Here is a 19,811-nt window from a genome sequence, read left to right on the forward strand (position 1 = left end):
CGCTGAGCCTCTATTTACAAAAGTGTCTGTCGTATGCCGGCAGCGTTCGGGAGTTAGCGCCGAAGTGGAAAAAAAGTTTTTTTCTAAAAATCACAGCACGCTTAGTTTTTAAGATTAAGAGTTCATTTGTGGCTCATTTTTTTGTCATTGCTTGAAGATTAGTATGCAACCATCAGAAATGAAAAAAATATCATTATCATATATATAAATATTGGAATATATGACAGTGCAAAAAAAAAATCATATATAATTGTATACAAATCGCGCTGTGAGCAAAACGGTTAAAGCTAATGAGTTATTTTTTTTTCGTTGTATTGTACACTAAATTGCAATGATTTTGGTATATGTATAACAAATTGTAAAACGATCAAAGCAACAAAGAGAAAATATTATCACAAAACGATGCATGAATTCGTAACACGCCGACGAGAAAAGTTTTTTCTAAAATTCACCATAAATCGAAATATTGTGCTAGAGACTTCCCGTTTGTTGCAAAATGAAGGTAATTGATTCAATATTACTAGAATATTACTAGACTGTAAGTGTTTTAGCTTACAATTGCAGTTTTCGACAATTTCGGTCGAGTTAAAGTTGACCAAAGGTTGAATTTTTTCTATTTATCGTGATTTATATGAAAATATTTCAAAACTGATAAAAGCTACAACCATGAATTATTTTTTTTTGTATTCTACATGAAATTGCACACATTTTCATGTATAACACTTTATGTAACGTCTAATAGAAAATGATGCGAAAATTACGACAATGTGACTAAAGAAATTCTGAGATTTTCAGCCGAGTTACTGCGAGCAGAGGTAAGGAAAAAGTTTTTTCAAAAATTCACCATAAATCGAAATAGTGCTAGAGACTTCCCGTTTGTTGCAAAATGAAGGTAAATGATTGAATATTACTAGAATGTAAGAGTTTTAGCTTACAAATGCGTTTTTCGACCATTTCGGTCGAGTCAAAGTTGACTGAAGGTTGAAATTTTGGCACTTATTGTGATTTATATGAAAATATTTCAAAACTGATGAAAGCTACAACCATGAGTTATTTTTTGTTGTATTCTACATGAAATTGCGCATATTATCATATATAAAACTTTATGTAACGGCTAATATAAAACGGTGCAAACATTACGACAAAGTGATGAAAGAATTTCTGAGATTTTCGGCCGGGTTACCACACTTGGACATAAGGAAAAAGTTTTTTTTCAAAAATTCACCATAAATCGAAATATGTGCTAGAGACTTCCAATTTGTTGCAAAATGAAGGTAAATGATTGAATATTACTAGAATGTAAGAGTTTTAGCTTACAATTGCGTTTTTCGACCATTTCGGTCGAGTCAAAGTTGACTGAAGGTTGAAATTTTGGTACATCGTGATTTATATGAAAATATTTCAAAACTGATAAAAGCTACAACCATGGGTTGTTTTTTGTTGTCTTTTACATGAAATTGCACACATTTTCATATACAGTCATACCTCGAAATTACGCGAGGTTAGGTTCTGGAGCCCCTCGTGCAAGGTGAATTTTCGCGTAAGTTTGGCATGGTCTTTAAAAGTGCTAATAAATGTTTATTTCCAGAGTTTAAGTACTAAATATGACCCTAATCATGCTCCCAAAGTATTAAGCTAACTTTTAAATGAACTAAAGTTAGTGTAATTTTATTTAAAATTTAGCTTATTACCCTTAAAAAAGGAATACAGTAAATGGTTGACATAAAAATTGAGTACTGCAGTTTCATAATAGCGCATTTACAGTAGGTGCGTACGTATAATAATGTTACCCCTAATTCATGGGATTCCGTTTTCTTAGTCACTTAGAGTAAAAGCCGTTTTCTTTGCGTCACTAGGCAAAACGTCACAGTCAACAAAAGTACAATTCCATAAAACATCGAAAACATGTACATAATGTTTGTAGAAGGTAGTACAGTACAGGTAAAATTCAACCAATTTAAAATTATATACTCTACAGGTAATGACGTACAGAGAAATAATAAGTTGTAAAAGTATGTTTGAGTGCTAACTACGAATGAGAGAGAGAGAGAGATACTGTAATAAAGTAACTGTACTGCTTTTGTATCGTATTTATGCGCAGATATATAAATACAAATTTTCCATTCTGATTTTACACCTAAAAACACGAAAACTTAAAAATGAAACACACTTTCTACAGGGGTATCATCTTTGAAAAATGCAGTAACTAAGGGTATCACAGCTTGTAAAAGTACACCAACTGAACGTGCTGTAATTACATGCACATACAGATTGCACCAGCACTTTTCTCCGAGGTGAACAGAGTAATTTTTAAAGAATGACACTTATACAACTCTTAGTTACATCTCTGATATTACATTAACCCTTAAACGCCTATTGGACATATCATCGTCGACTAAAATTGTCTGTTGGGTGCCAAGTGGGCGTGCCGTCGTCGACTACAAAAAATTTCAACCTTTCGGTCAACTTTGACTCGACCGAAATGGTCGAAAAAACGCAATTGTAAGCTAAAACTCTTACATTCTAGTAATATTCAATCATGTACCTTCATTTTGCAACAAATTGGAAGTCTCTAGCACAATATTTCGATTTATGGTGAATTTTTGAAAAAAACTTTTTTCCTACGCATGGGCGGTAACTCGGCCGAAAATTTCATAAATTCTTTCGTCATTTTGTCGTAATTTTTGCACTGTTCTATATTAGCCGTTACATAAAGTTTTATATATGAAAATGTGCGCAATTTCATGTACAATACAGCAAAATACAACCCATGATTGTAGCTTTTATCAGTTTGGAAATATTTTCATATAAACCACGATAACTGCCAAAATTTCAACCTTTGGTCAACTTTGACTCAACCGAAATGGTAAAAAAACGCAATTTTAAGCTGAAACTCTTACGATCTAGTAATATTCAGTCATTTACCTTCATTTTGCAACCAATTGGAAGTCTCTAGCACAATATTTCGATTTATGGTGAATTTTTTGAAAAAACTTTTTTCTTTACGTCCGCCAGAAATTCTTTCACGTTGTCGTAATGTTTGCTTCGTTTTATATTAGTCGTTACATAAAGTTTTATATATGGAAATGTGCGCAATTTCATGTAGAATACAACTGAAAATAACTCATGCCTGTAGCCTTTATCAGTTTTGAAATATTTTCATATAAATCACGATAACTGCCAAAATTTCAAGCTTCGGTCAACTTTAACTTGACCGAAATGGTAAAAAAACGCAATTATAAGCAAAAACTCTTACATTCTAGTAATATTCAATCATGTACCTTCATTTTGCAACAAACTGGAAGTCTCTAGCACAATATTTCGATTTATGGTGAATTTCTTAAAAAAAATTTTCCTTACGTCTGCTTGTAGCGTAACTCGGCCAACATCTCAGAAATTCTTTGGTCATGTTTTCGTAATGTTTGCATCGTTTTACATTAGTCGTTACATAAACTTTTATATATGAAAATGTGTGCAATTTCATGTAGAATACAACAGAAAATAGCTCATGGTTGTAGCTTTTATCAGTTTTGAAATATTTTCATAAATCCGATAACTGCCAAAATTTCAACCTTCAGTCAACTTTAACTCGACCAAAATGGTCAAAAACGCAATTGTAACCTAAAACTCTTACATTCTAGTAATATTCAATCGTTTAACTTCATTTTGCAATAAATTGGAAGTCTCTAGCACAATATTTCGATTTATGATGAATTTTTAAAAAACATTTTCCTTACGTCTCTTGTGATAACTTTGTTAAACATCTCGAAATTATTTCGTCTCGTTGTCAATATTTGCACCGCTTTATATTAGTCATTACATAAAAGTTTTATATATGAAAATGTGCGCAATTTCATGTACAATACAACAAAAAATAACTCATGGTTGTAGCTTTTATCAGTTTTGAAATATTTCCATATAAATCACGATAAATAGAAAAATTTTGACTTTAGGTCAACTTTAACTCGACCGAAATGGTCGAAAACTGCAATTGTAAGCTAAAACACTTACAGTCTAGTAATATTCAATCAATTAGCTTCATTTTTTCAACAAACGGAAGTCTCTAGCACAATATTTCGATTCATGGTGAATTTTGGAAAAAACATTTTTATGTCCGCGCGTTAATTCATGCATCATTTTGTGATAATATTTTCTCTGTGTTGCTTTGATCGTTTAAAATTTGTTATATACCAAAATCATCGCAATTTAGTGTACAATACAACTAAAAAATTAACTCGTTAGCTTTAACCGTTTTGCTTACAGCGCGATTTGTATACAATTATATACGAGGTTTTTTCGCTGTCATATATTCCACTATTTATATATGATAATGATATTTTTTCATTTCTGATGGTTGCATACTAAACTTCAGGCAATGACAAAAAATGAGCAAAAATGAACTCTTAATCTTAAAACCTAAAGCGTGCTGTGATTTTTGAAAAAACTTTTTTCGCTTAGCGCTAACTCACGAACATGCCCGCCCGACATGCGGGAGACGTTTTTGTAAATAGGGCCGGTTAAAGGGTTAACGAATTCATTTTATCAAGTGAGCGCAACTGAACAACCTCATCTCAAGGGCATGTAAAGTTCTTGTGACAAAGACTTTGCAAATGGACATAATACTTGTATGATATTTATGTACAGAAATATAAATATAAATTTTCCATATCAATTTTACAGTTAAAAGCATGAAAACTTATAAATGTACTTCAAACATTAAACAAGCATTTTCTGCAGGGTATCATCTTTGTAAGTGCAGTAACTTTGCAAATGGGTATCACATCTTGTAAAAGTACACTTAGTGAATGTGCTGAAATTACCTTTGCATCATATTTATGCATGTACAGAAATAAAAATAATACATTTTCGATACAGATTTTACACATGAAAGCATGAAATGCATTTTCATAAGTTTTACTCATGAAAGCATGAAATGCATTTTCATAGAGATTTTACACATGAAAGCATGAAATGCATTTTCATAGAGATTTTGCACATTAAAACATGAAATGCATTTTCATACAGACTTTACACATAAAAGCATGAAATGCATTTTTCACACAGATTTTACGTAAAAGAATGAAATGCATTTTTCATACAGATTTTACACATAAAAGCATGAAAACTTGTAAATTACTTTAAAAATTAAACACCCACTTCTTCAGGGTTTCTTGAGAATTTCGTGTCTGTGAAAAAATCGCGTATGCCCATTAGTTAGGTTCCAGTGAAAAGTTCGTGCGTGTGAATTCGCGCAACTCGACTCGTGTAAGATCGAAGTATTACTGTTTAAAACTTTATGTAACGGCTAATATAAAATGGTGCAAAAATTACGACAAAATGACGAAAGAATTTCCGAGGTTTTTGGCCGAGTTACCGTGCGGACGTAAGGAAAAAGTTTTTTTTTCAAAAATTCACCACAAACCGAAATATTGTGCTAGAGACTTCCAATTTGTTGCAAAATGAAGGTAAATGATTGAATATTACTAGAATGTAAGAGTTTTAGCTTACAATTGCGTTTTTCTACCATTTCGGTCAAGTCAAAGTTGACCGAAGGTTGAAATTTTGGCACTTATCGTGATTTATTTAAAAATATTTCAAAACTTATAAAAGCTACAACCATGAGTTAGTTTTTGTTGTATTCTACATGAAATTGCGCACATTTTCATATATAAAACTGTATGTAACGGCTAACATAAAACGGTGCAAAAATTACGACAAAAGTGACGAAAGAATTTCTGAGATGCGTCGCTGATGCTCTGTAGTGCGAAAAGAAAGAAATTCGCACATGTGCGGCTCGGTAACGCTTGTAAACAAAACAACAGCGTGATTCGTGAACTCCCAGCATCCCTCAAGGCGCGTGATTTAAAATTTTTTGCAAACTAGACCTATAAGTATTTTTCCACGAATATTTAAAAAAACTTTTTGTAGTCAACGTATTTTACGTCCGCTTGGCACCCGACAGACAATTTTCGTCGACGTAAAATACGTCCAGTTGGCGTTAAAGGGTTAATGTATTTTTATACAGCAACTTCCTTACCAATTGTTACCATATTGTATTACCAAACACAAGATAAAAATGCGTAGTCTATGTGTGAACTGTATACCTATGCTAGCCCAAGTGTTACACTCAGTGTCCATTTGGAAAAGTCAAATAGGGTATTACAGCTGTATTTAAGATAAAGGTAATGGTAATGAAACTTATTTTACTTGCAGAATCCATTTATACTGTAATGTTTTATTGATATAATCATAATATGTATAAAAAACTATCGTCTTGCCATTTGTAATGTTTACATTCTCAGAATCAGCTGATTGAGCCTACTACCAAAAGAATTAGGAAAAGAATTTATTACATACTAAAAGAAATGAATGTATTTAATGGAATAATTACTTTTATTTTTGAACATAAATATAAAACAGGTATAAAAAGTAAACTAGAATACTTCATGTTAAAGTATAATCCCTAAAAATTGTAAAACATTTGTTTCCGAGTGTAAGCATACCTCAGTTCTCTCGATCTCTCTCTCTCTCTCCAAAAAAGAATATTTATCACTGTTGGAATTTCATCTCTAATTGCATTAGAAGTATTTAAAATGTGAATTTCATATGTAAGCAAGACAAATCTAAACAGGCTGTAGCAAGTTAACCCTTAAATGCCTACTGGACGTATCATACGTTGACTAAAATTGTCTGTTGGGTGCCGAGTGGACGTACTGTACATCGACTACAAAAAATTTCAACCTTCGGTCAACTTTGACTCGACCGAAATGGTCGAAAAATGCAATTGTAAGCTAAAAATCTTACATTCTAGTAATATTCAATCATTTACCTTCATTTTGCAACAAATTGGAAGTCTCTAGCACAATATTTCGATTTATGGTGAATTTTTGAAAAAAACTTTTTCCTTACATCCGTGCAGTAACTCTGCCGAAATGTTCAGAAATTCTTTCGTCATTTTGTCGTAATTTTTGCACTGTTTTATATTAGCCGTTACATAAAGTTTTATATATGAAAATGTGCGCAATTTCATGTAAAATACAGCAAAATACAACCCATGGTTGTAGCTTTTATCAGTTTGGAAATATTTTCATATAAATCACGATAACTGCCAAAATTTCAACCTTCAGTCAACTTTGACTCGACCGAAATGGTAAAAAAACGCAATTGTAAGCTAAAAATCTTAATTCTAGTAATATTTAATCATTTACCTTCATTTTCAAACAAATAGGAAGTCTTTAGCACAATATTTCGATTTATGGTGAATTTTTTAAAAAACTTTTTCCTTATGTCCGTGCCAGAAATTCTTTCGTCACGTCGTAATGTTTGCACCGTTTAAATTAGTCGTTACATAAAGTTTTATATATGGAAATGTGCGCAATTTCATGTAGAATACAACAGAAAATAACTCATGGTTGTAGCTTTTATCAGTTTTGAAATATTTTCATATAAATCACGATAAATGCCAAAATTTCAACCTTCTGTCAACTTTAACTCGACCAAAATGGTAAAAAAACGCAATTGTAAGCTAAAACTCTTACATTCTAGTAATATTCAATCATGTACCTTCATTTTGCAACAAACTGGAAGTCCCTAGCACAATATTTCGATGTATGGTGAATTTCTGAAAAAAAAACTTTTTCCTTACGTCTGCGCGCGGTAACTCAGCCGAACATCTCAGAAATTCTTTCGTCACGTCGTAATGTTTGCATCGTTTTACATTAGTCATTACATAAACTTTTATATATGAAAATGTGCGCAATTTCATGTAGAATATAACAAAAAATAACTCATGGTTGTAGCTTTTATCAGTTTTGAAATATTTTCACATAAATCACGATAACTGCCAAAATTTCAACCTTTGGTCAACTTTAACTCGACCGAAATGGTCGAAAAACGCAATTGTAAGCTAAAACTCTTACATTCAAGTAATATTCAATCATTTACCTTCATTTTGTAATAAATTGGAAGCCTCTAGCACAATATTTCAATTTATGGTGAATTTTTGAAAAAAACATTTTCCTTACGTCCGCGCGGTAACTCGGCCGAACATTTCAGAAATTCTTTCGTCACGTTGTCGTAATGTTTGCACCGTTTTATATTAGTCGTTACATAAAGTTTTATATATGAAAATGTGCGCAATTTCATGTAGAATACAACAGACAATAACTCATGGTTGTAGCTTTTATCAGTTTTGAAATATTTTCATATAAATCATGATAAATAGAAAAAATTTGACTTTCGGTCAACTTTAACTCGACCGAAATGGTCGAAAACTGCAATTGTAAGCTAAAACACTTACAGTCTAGTAATATTCAATCAATTAGCTTCATTTTCAACAAACAGGAAGTCTCTAGCACAATATTTTGATTTATGGTGAATTTTGAAAAAACATTTTTTTACGTCCAGCGTGTTCACAATTCATGCATCATTTTGTGGTAATATTTTCTCTGTGTTGCTTTGATCGTTTACAATTTGTTATATACCAAAATCATCGCAATTTAGTGTACAATACAAAGAAAAATAATAACCCGTTAGCTTTAACCGTTTTGCTCACAGCGATTTGTATAAAATTATATATGAAATTTTTTTGCTGTCATATATTTCAATATTTATATATGATAATGATATTTTTTCATTTCTGATGGTTGCATACTAAACTTCAGGCAATGACAAAAAAGGAGCCAAAAATGAACTCTTAATCTTAAAAACTAAGCGTGCTGTGATTTTTGAAAAAACTTTTTCCCTTGGCACTAACTCCCGAATACATGGCATCTGGGAGACGTTTTGTAAATAGAGGCTCGGCGTTAAAGGTTAACTAACAGCATGGAATAAGTGTGTGCATATGTGCGTAGACTGTCACGATTACTTTTATCTGTTGGTTTGTAAAACTAAAAAAAATGAGAAAATACGGTAAAAATATAAACAAGAATACTGTAGCATAAAATGTAAACAAAACTGTAAGAGTGTGTATGTTCCTGTACTGTATTTGACTTTAATGGAAACATAACTCTCTCTCTCTCTCTCTCTCTCTCTCTCTCTCTCTCTCTCTCTCTCTCTCTCTCTCTCTCTCTCTCTCTCTCTCTCTCTCAGGTGTTACATTCATAGTATCCATTTGCAAAAGTGAAATAGCTATTACAGCTGTATTGAAGATAAAGGTAATGGTAATGAAACTGTTATTCTATGTACAGAATCCATTTATACTGTATTATCTCTTATATTAATTTTCTTGGCTACCTTTCTGCATGTGTGTCCCCCTCCCCCTTCTGTTATATTAATTTCCTTGACTGCCTCTCTGTGTGTGTCCCTCCCCTCCCCCTTCCTCCTACTTTCCCCATTCTTCTCCCACACCCCTCCCCTTCCCTTCCCCCTTCCCTGTCCCTCCCTAGTCCCCTCCCTTTCCCTTCCCCATCCCCTCCCCTTCCACATCCCCTTCCCTCTCCTTCCATATCCCCTCCCCTCTCCTCCCTTCCCTCTTTTCCCATTCCCCTCCTTCCTTCCTCTCCTTCCCCAACTCCTCCCTCTCCCCCTCCCCATCCCTCCCCCCCAGCATTTCCCATCCCTCTTCCTCCCTCCCCTTCCTCCTCCTTTCCCCAGTCTTCTCTCCACCCCCCCCTCCTTTCCCCCTTCCCTCCTTTCTCTTTCCTTCCTTCCCCTTCCCCCCTCCCCTCCCCTCTCCTTCCACACCCTCCCCTCCCCTTCCCTTCTTTTCCCATTCCCCTCCCCTTCCTTCCTCTCCTTCCTAACTCCTCCCCCTCCCCTCCCATCATTTTCCATCCCTCTTCCCTCCCCTCCCCTCCTCCTTTCCCATCCCTCTTCCCTCCCCTCCCCTCCTCCTTTCCCATCCTCTTCCCTCCCCCTCCCCTTCCTTCTTCCCTTTTCCATATTTTATGATGAAATAAAACGTGTTTAGATTGAATATTTTTAACAAAATGTTTATAGATTTGTATGGATATTTTTTTTTTATAAAAGTAATGCACAGGTTTTCAAACCAAAGTATAACTTCCTTGACCTTTAGAATTTGTGAAGTGTTTAATTAACCTGATGTGGTAACTATGAACCACCTTCATTATGAGGATCACAGTAAATACTACTCCTGTCATACAACTGGTGTCTTTAAGATTTAAAAAGACGTTATAATCCAGTGGGCGTTTCTCTAGGAGGTGGAAGGAATGATTCTGAAGACAGTTTCTGGATTTCTTCCATGAAGGGAAGCGGATCCAACAGGATCCAGATTTATAAGCTGAAGGCAGCTTCACAGGATCCTGGAGTCTTTAGGTGTTATAATCCAATGGGCATTTCTCCAGCAATGCTTCAGGAGCTGAAGACTGCTTCAAAGTATCCTGGATTTGTGAAGACGTCTTTCAAGAATAATATTTTAATAACTGTCCAGAAATTTTCAACATTTAAGTGACCCAACAATATATAATAAAGCATTTTTGGCTGAGCTTTGTTATTTTCATTTCGAAATGGACTCGGTGGATAATTCTAGAACAACAGCAGGCACTACTGGTGATGGTTTGGAACCGCCAGTGGCATCAGCATTGGTTCAAAACCCATCAACAGTTGCTCCTGTACCTACACCAAGATATGGTCAGTTGTTTGTATATGACCGGAAGGTAAATGGGCTGGTGCTGCCCATAGATTTTTGCTGACTATTATTAGTTGGGTTAATCTAGCTTTGGGTATGGGTATGGTACAGATGTGGGTATGAGAATGGTATGGTATGGGTATGGAATGTATTTGAGTATGGTTATGGATATAGGTATGGGTATGGTAGGGATATGGGTATGGGTATGGTTATTGGTACAAGTATGAGTATGGATATAGGTATTAGTATGGTACAGATATGGATATGGGTACTGGTATTGGTATGGTATGGGTATGATACAGATATGGGTATGGTACAGACATGGGTATGATACAGATACAGGTATGGGTATGGTATGGATATGGGAACTAGCAAATGTGAGCGATAGCGAGCATCTGCTAGTTGTATTGATATATTATCATCGTAATACAGTAATCCTTCACTTATCGGGATTAATAGAGCAAAGGGTACGGATATGAGCATATCCGAATAATGGCTAGTAAAAAAAATCAGGGTTGTTGAGGGGCAATTCTGTACCCTTCCTCACCTAATCTTGTCAATACCACATAACTGTAAACACTTAGTATGCTTATAAACAACCACATTACACTTTAAACTGACCTCAGCTCTCTCTCTCTCTCTCTCTCTCTCTCTCTCTCTCTCTCTCTCTCTCTCTCTTGTAGCCTATACACAGGATTGCATTCATATTTTGGTTTGAAAAATAATGAGAAAATGCAGAAAAAATGTAAGCGAGAATACTGTAGCATAAAACAGATAAAAAAGTAAAGGAGTGTGTTACTGTACTGTGATTCAAACATACCTTGGTTATTTTCTCTCTCTCTCTATACCATATCTCAGTATTGTATATATCCTTTAATAAAATGGTGGCAAGCCATCCGAACCCCCACCATGTAAACTTATTAAGGCCTCCCCACCCCCCAAAACCCTTTCCTGGTCACTCCAAGTATTGGCAGTGTTACCAACATTTTCTTGAGGCTGCGCAGCACTGCAAACCATTGGAGGGCGGTTTTTCAAATTTTTAAAAATTTTTATATGTAGGCAATCCCTGGTTAATGACAGGTTCTATTCCCACCCGAGCGCTGACAACTGAAAATTGTTGTTAACCAGAACATTACAATAATTGTGGTAATAAATGGCATTTATAATGCTGTAAGCACCAATTAGTTCCAATAAACCACTTACCTACGCTGATAAACCACTTACCTGTACCGGAAATCGCTTAGTGATGCCAATAAACTGAATACCGACACCATTAAAACCTACTCACACCGATAAACTGCCTACCAACGCCGATAAACCACTCACCATTGCCGAAAATCACTTACCAGCTCCGAAAATCTGGCTAACGACGTTGTTAGCCAAGCGTCGTAAAACAGAAACGCCATTAACCGATGCAGGGACTGCCCATATCATATATCTTTGGGGCTTGATCTTTGGTCTGGGTGTGTCAGATAATGTTGATTGTCTTGGTTAATGATGATCCGGATAATTGAGCGATTACTGTACAAGTGTTATGTTTGTTGGCCTGGGAAACGAGATTGTTCTGTATGTCGATGATGCAACACTTTTGGGTGTAGTAAAGTCTCCGCTTATGAGAAATGGTGTACAGTTAACCCCCAGTGTTCGCAGGGGATAGGTACCACAAACCCCTGCAACTAGCTAAAATCCTTGAATACTTGACACCCCCACCTAAAATACCTTATAACTGCATATTTAAATAGGTCAAATACCAAAGACTACCTGTAAAAACATATATAACTGCCTATTTAATAGTTCAGACACCAATTGTATACCTTAAACTATCGTCCTAAAACATTTCAATGTCATCCTACAACATTATCCTTAAAAATATATAGCTTACAGCTAACTGTGAAAGCTAAACTCCATTCCCCCCTACATTCAATCAGAGCCATTTTTTTCACATAACAGGGGAAACACTAGGAATTCACAAGTTCAGTATGTACTTAAATACATTGAAAAAAAATTACATTTTATGATATTTTTCTGTTTTTTAATATTAATATCTGAAAATTAGTAAATCATGTTTTTATAAAAAAAAAATATATTTAATCATGAAAATAACGTCAAAATACACTACATTCAATCAGTCATTTTCTCAGAGTATTGAGGCTGTCCCATTTTCTTTTTTTGCAGAACAGGGGAAACTCTAGAATTCACAACTTCAGTACAATACAGTATGGATTAAAATACATAAAATAAAATACATTTTATGATATGGTGCAATGTATACTTTAATATTAATATCTGAAAATTAGTAAATTGTGTTTTTATCATAAAAATTGTATTTAGTCATGCAAATAACGTCAAAATACACTACATTCAGCGGCCATTTTCTCTCATAGAGTCTTGAGGCTATTCCATTTTTTTACAGAACAGGATAAACACGAATTCACAACCTCAGCACATTAAATACATTTTATGATATTATGCCATATTTACTCTAATATAAATATCTGAAAATTAGTAAATCATGCTTTTATCGTAAAAAAGGGATTTTGACGAAGGAAAAATCTATTTCTGGAGAGGGGCCCGTGTCACCCAGTGAAAAAGTCCATTCAGCACTTATTTCTAGGTAATTCCGTTGCTAGATACCAGAGAAAAGCTAAATGAAACGCTGGAGTTACTACCCCCCGAGCGAGCTCTATTAGATGGATTCGTGTATGGAAAAGGGTGAACGATAAAAACACGGAACCCTGTCCTACAGAGATTCCCAAAGTCAAAAGTCCCACCGAGAGGTGCTACAAACCACATGCCACTCTCTTGGATTGTACATAAGGATCGCTAGCCAGCATTCCATGAAAGCACCACCCCACTAGAATGATGTTTACTATGGGAGGGAGACAACATAAAATAGGGTGGGTCACGGGTGACACAGTCCCCTCTCAGAAATAGATTTTTCCTTCGTCAAAATCCCTTTTCTGGATCGGGTCCCGTGTCAGCCGGTGAAAAAATAACTGAGAAATAAATATCATTCTTATGCTGTAAGAGACAAGGAAATGTTAGGGGAACAGAAGACCATAAGTCCACCGAACAGGTTTAATTGCTAGCAATAATTACAAGTAATGTACAAATGGAACTGGTGGGAGCTTAAAATTAACATGACAATGTATAAAATATACTTAAACAAAACAATTATACAAAATTTGTAAAACTTATAAAATAAATGTGTCACTCAGACAAATATACAGATAACACGGTCAGGGGACAAGAACAAGGTATGCCTGACTGGGATGAATGTAAGGGAATAATTGAGGCAGTGGAGGAAGAACTGACTAGGAATCAGAAAGGGTTCTAGAGGGAGGGACAACATTCCCTGCCACTACTGTTGAGAATTTAAGGGCTTCTAAAGATTTCAAATAATGACGTTTTGAAAACTAAGGAGACTTCAACCAGTGTACTTAGTAAGATCCATGAAATTCATGTAATGGAAGTAGTTAATGGAGGTGGCCACAGCTCTAATATCATGAACTCTTGGGACTGAATCAGGATTAGCTTGTTTGATGAAGTGCAAGATCTGTTGTCTAATAGCAGACATAGAATATTACCCCCTTCTCTGATAAAGAGAGGCCCAGATGAGATGTGAGAGGACCTGTCTAGATAAGCCTTCAATGTATGAACTGGACATAGGGACAGGTCTTGAGGAGGAGGGGAATTTTCCAAGGCGACCACCTATTTTGCGGATCTTCATTTTTCGCTAGGAACTTAGGGTGAGGAATCAGCAAAACCTCCTGATGGTAGGAAGTCAACATGGTTGGTTTCCCTAGAGAGTGCAGACAGCTCTGAAATTCTAGCACCCGAAGCTAGGCTGACTAAAAACAACGTTTTTCTCAACAAGGAAAGGTAGGAACAAGACTGATTGTCGATATCTGATGCTAATTTTAACACGTCATTCAAAAACCAGGAAACCGTGTGTGGACGGATTACTGGTCTCAGCCGTGCACAGGCCTTAGGGATGGAAGAAAAGTAAGGATCTGTGAGGTCGATTTTGAAACCGCACAAAAATACTTTCCGTAAAAAACGACTTGACTGTAGTAACAGTACTTGAGGCTAAACCTTTCTCAAACAGTGACCTAAAAAGGAGTTGCCAAATTTGTAGTCATTACTGTAGCTTTAGATTCCTTCAAAAAGAGTGCTAGCTTCTTAACTGCTGAGTCATACTGCCGGAGAGTAGAGACCAACATCTGATTCTAAGAACACGGTATTAACAGGATCAACATTAGCATCCCTCTGAGCCACAAATTTCATAAAGTCCATAAAGCCAGGGCACCTTGAATTCTTGAGGAAGCTGACACAGTCTGAGTTTGTACTACCTGTGTCAGTTTTGGACTGGGGATTTGGACGCGTGGTTTTCAGTTCCAGCAGAAGTGGAAACCAGTTGCTCTTCGGCCAGTAGGGAGCCACTAGAAACTATGACCCTTGATGTCTGAGCTTGTGAAGGACCTTTAACAACAAGTTTACCGGAGGGAACAGATAAATCTTCTTCCACCTGTTCAATCCAATGACATTGCGTCCGTGGAGAGCTTGAGGGTCCAGGTTGGGAGCCACATAACAAGGAGTTTGTTGTTGAACTTGGTTGCAAACAAATCTACCTCCAGGCCCGAACAGTCGCAGATCCAACTGAAAGAGTCCTGTCTAGGGACCACTCCGACTCTAGAAGTCGTCCTTTGATAGGGAATCCATTGCGACATTCGGACCCCTGCAGATGAGTGGCAGACAGGTGCCCACTTGTGCTTGCTCGCCAGGGAGAAAAGTGCAATCATTACCTGGTTGATCCAGCTGGATTTCAGACCCCTGTTTATGCAGTGGACTATTGTGGCGCTGTCCAGAACCAGCCTTATATGAATCTTCTTGGGAGGAAGGCTTCTTCAAGGTAAGGAAGACCGCCATGGCCTCCAGAACATTTATATGGAACTGGCGGAACATGGTGGACCAAGTTCCTTGCACTTCTTGGTGTTGAGAATAACCTCCCACCCGCTCAGGAGGCGTCTGTGGATAACCAACGCCGGAGGAGGAAACTGGAGAGGAACTGATTTGGATAGGCTTTTGACTGTTGACCAAGGCCGGAGTCTCTTCTTCAAGATGGGAGGAATCAGAGACACCTTGTCTCTGAGCCTGACATTTGCTCGACTCCACCATACTCTGTTATATCTTTCAGTTTTGTCTTCAGCAACAGATCTGTCACTGAAGCGAACTGAAGAGAGCCTAAGACTCTTTCTTGGGCTCGTCGAGAGGCTCGTTTGTTCTTGAGAAACTGCCTGGTTGCTCTGGCTATCTCTTTCCTCTAGGTTGGTGGAAGAGAGAGCCTGTGAGAATTCAGGTCCCACTGGATTCCTAGCCACTGAAAACGACTGCTCGGAACCAGGCGGGACTTCTCCCTGTTTACACGGAAGCCCAGAGATTCCAGAAAGCTGACCACAATGGTTGTAACCCTCCGGCACTCGTCGGCGCTGGATGCCCAGATGATCCAGTCGTCTGAGATACGCCGACCAAGCGCAATCCCTTGAGACCGGGTTGTTGCACGACCGTGTCTGTCAACTGGTGAAAATCCTTGGGAGCTACGTTGAGGCCGAAAGGCATCACCTTGAAAGAGTATGCCTGCCTTCCGAGCCTGAACCCCAGAAGGGGAGAACCTTCTTGCAACCGGGACGTGATAATAGGCGTCGGAAAGATCTGTAGAGGTGGTTACGGCTCAATGGGGCAGTAGGGTCCGAACTTGGGAGACTGTAAGCATCCGAAACTTGTCGCATAGAATATAGGAATTCAGACGACAAGTCCAGAATTACTCTCCGCTTGTGTCGGAACCCTTCTTAGGAACACTGAAGAGCCTGCCTTGGAACTTCAGAGTCCTCACTTTTCTTATGGCCTGCTTCTGTAACAGATCCTTCACGAAGTCCTCGAGATCCTTGGTCGGTGACTGGTAAAACCTGACTGGTGGAGGACCGTCGATCAACTCCACCCCAGGCCCTTGGAAAGTATCTCTGGGCCCAGGGACAGAAGGCCCACGGGCCAGAAAATGGTACAGCCTCCCGCCCACTGGAGGTATGTCATTGGTCGGTGTTTGTTTCCTTCCTCTGGAGCCTCGACTTCCTCTGTTCCTGGGAGAGGGCGGGGCTCCCCTACCTCTAAAATAGCTGCCATGGGGCTTGTTGCCTCTGGTTGACTGCCCAGAGCGAAAATTTCCCCTGGCTTTCATGAAGCATTGAAAGCCGGGGAGGAGACGTAGGAGGGGGCAGCAAGAGACTGATGTGCCGGCTGAACCAGAACATACTGAGGCGGAGGCTGGGAGGAAGAGGTTGATGGTTGCCCATGCAAAGGAACCTGGACAGCGTGAACAAATGACTGAGCCGGGAGGCGTTTGAATTTCTTAAATTTCTTGCCGGACTTTGGGGATGGTCCGGCAAGATCTGACTGCTTCCGTTTATAGGGCAAACCCCAACGAGAACAGAGACTCTGATTGACCCTAGCAGCCTCAGATAAGACTGCGTCAACTTCTTCTTGGGGGAAAAGATTAGCTCCCCAGATGGAACTTTCAAAAGCCTATTTGGTTCATGACGTACTGTGGCTGCGAAAAGATATGCTTCGGCAGTTCAACCGAGCTGTTATAAAGTCAAACAGGTCTTGTTGAAAAACTCGCCAAGAGAGATTTCGCCAAGACCTGGAACAAAGAATCTTCCCTGTACACCAAAGAAGTTGCTTCTGCCAAAGTCAGGAGTTCAAGGACCTGGCAGCCTATCCTTACTTTCAGCTTCCTCCTTCAGGAGCGACTCCGAGATCTTAGGAGCTGCTCACTGAACAGGTCAGAAGCGCAGTCTGGGTCGAGACGAGACACCGTAAACGTATTTGGGGCTCCCTTCCAAAACTCGGTGCCCCCGGGAAAGACGAGAGATGTTGGGTCCGTCTCCCGGAGATGAGGTAGAGGTTTACCTTCTAAGCAAGCTTGACTGGTCAGAGAGGCCACTTTCGAAGTACAAGGAGGAAGGAGAATGTCACTTAAGGTGAACATAGTGAACACTCCTTTAGCTGGTGTGAGCCTAGTGTTCTCCGCTTGCCACTCCGTAAGCGTCCTCATCAAAGACGTTTGGGCTTGATCCCTAGGATAGATGACGGTTTCCTTAGGGACCTTATCAAACCTATTCCAAACCTCCTCCTTCAGCCTGGCAAAACCTGTGAAAGGAGATTTCAGATCCGGAGGATGGAATTCTAATTCCTCCAGTCTCCTTGTGCCCAAACCCTCTATGGTAAGAGTACCTTCGTGCTCGGGAGCATAAAGGGCAAGACGCCAAGGATTCCCCAGGTCGAAGGGGGGTGAGAGTGGAGGGGTCAGGAACAGAATGGGATTTGGCGCGAGGCCCGTTATTGGCAAGTCCTTGGATTAATTCCTGTTGAGAATCCACCTTTTCCGTAAGAGATTGCACCGATTCAGAAATTCCAGAAAGCCTGTTATCGACTCTTGCGTCGATCCTCTCCAGAAGAAGCTCGACGAAAGAGTCTGTATTAAAGGTAGGAGTGGGGGGAACCACCTTCCGCGACTTGGACCCTGCTTGCTTCCTGGAAGGGGAGGCCGCACTCATTGACGGCACGGGGCTTGCCGCCCGTGACGCCGTCGAGGGAACCTCGGACCGAACTGCATGAGATTTCAAAGTCTTTTTCCTTACAGACTTTACCTTAGGGACGGTAGACCTAGAACCGTCCACAAGGTAAGGGGATTTAGCGAAACCTTTAAAGGAGGAAACGGTAGAAGAAGGAGAGCTAAACAGGGAAGAACCTGCCTCACTTCCCCCTTTACCTGCTTGATGCTCCGGGACAATGTTCAAAGATTCAAGGCCGAGATCAAGATCCGCAACGTCTTCGGAAACTGCTTTGCTTAAGGCCGAACTGTCTGGAGAGGGCTGGGTCAACTCCCGGATCCCGGCAATCAAAGGAGCAGCAACATCGTCAGCAACCGATGCTGTGATCCAGGCGCCGGGAAAAAGGACATTACAGATGTCCTTTGAGAGTATGTAGGGGTTTCCTGCCCCTACATTACGTCCGAAGCTGCTGTCCCAGACTTTAAGGGCCTGGAGCGAAGCATCACGAGACTTGCGGTCAGCCTGCCGGAAGAATAACATTATTGCGGTTTACCGAAGGGGAGAAAATTGGTAAATCATATAAGATACAGTTTGGCTGAAAAATGAAAGATGCATGACAAACCTACCGAATCATCGATAGATTGCTCGTAAAGAGCGTAGCAAACATCACAGCCGTCAGGGTGCCAAACTATTAGTTCTCCTACGTGGACCGCACACCCGGAGTGGGATCTACAGACTTCGTGGCCGCTGGCCTGATGCAGGGCTGCAGAGCACCCCTGTTCTTGGCAGCGCACCACCTGTAAGAGTATGAGATTATGAGTACACCATGAAAGGCGCCGGAGTAGTGTGCCGAAGCAGCACATTAGTATAATAAAACCGTGAAACCTGCCGGAATGAACCGGAAGGAAACCGGACTAAAATAAAATCTCATACATAAATCAAATAATAAAAACATAACAAACACACCGGAACTAGCCGGAGTAACATGCCTTAAAAGTATGTGACGGATACAAAACATAATGGGAAGGTTAAAAACTGTCCGGAGTAGGCGCATTCCCGGCAACGAGAGAATAAAATTCTGGGACTAGCGATAACGGTGGGTATGTGACCGGTAAACACTAGAGCCACCGGAGCGGGAAGCAAGGAATGCGCCCCGGATAACAGCATAGCGGACAGTAGTTAGCTAATAGAAGGGAAACATCAAAGGCCCGGAAACGAAGACAGGTGGAAAACACTAACCGGCCGCGAAAGTACATCCAAACCAGAGTGTCGTCTAATAAGAAGACACACCGGAGGAAAACAGGCCTGACGCAAGGAAGGGAGGGATGAACAGACCAGGAGGAAGAACCGTAAAGAAGCGACCAGAGAGTGGGATCGCACTCCCCGGGCGCTCACGGGCCCTCATGTCCACTCGCTAGCTGAGATGGCTACCTGGCTAACGCGAGAGAAGCAGGAGAGGGGGAGAGAGGAACAACCTCCATGGTCAGGGGGAGGGGGGCAAAGAAGGCCAAAAGATGGTGAACGGGAGAGGGGGTAGCACCCCCGGACACCAACAGCCCCTGGAGGGGTGATGCCTGGTAAGGTCAGAGACTGAAACACGGGCAGGCCAAACA

At 39.2% G+C, this 19,811-nt stretch overlaps 1 protein-coding gene across 6 annotated transcripts in view; it reads left to right on the top strand.

Annotated features, from left to right (window-relative positions):
• Window positions 1-19,811, top strand: part of LOC136840251 (cilia- and flagella-associated protein 298) — a 297,225-nt gene that overhangs the window by 63,550 nt on the left and 213,864 nt on the right. The gene's annotated exons all lie outside the window — the stretch shown is intronic.

This window comes from Macrobrachium rosenbergii, chromosome 7 (genome assembly GCF_040412425.1).
Source record: "Macrobrachium rosenbergii isolate ZJJX-2024 chromosome 7, ASM4041242v1, whole genome shotgun sequence".
Taxonomy (NCBI): domain Eukaryota; kingdom Metazoa; phylum Arthropoda; class Malacostraca; order Decapoda; family Palaemonidae; genus Macrobrachium; species Macrobrachium rosenbergii.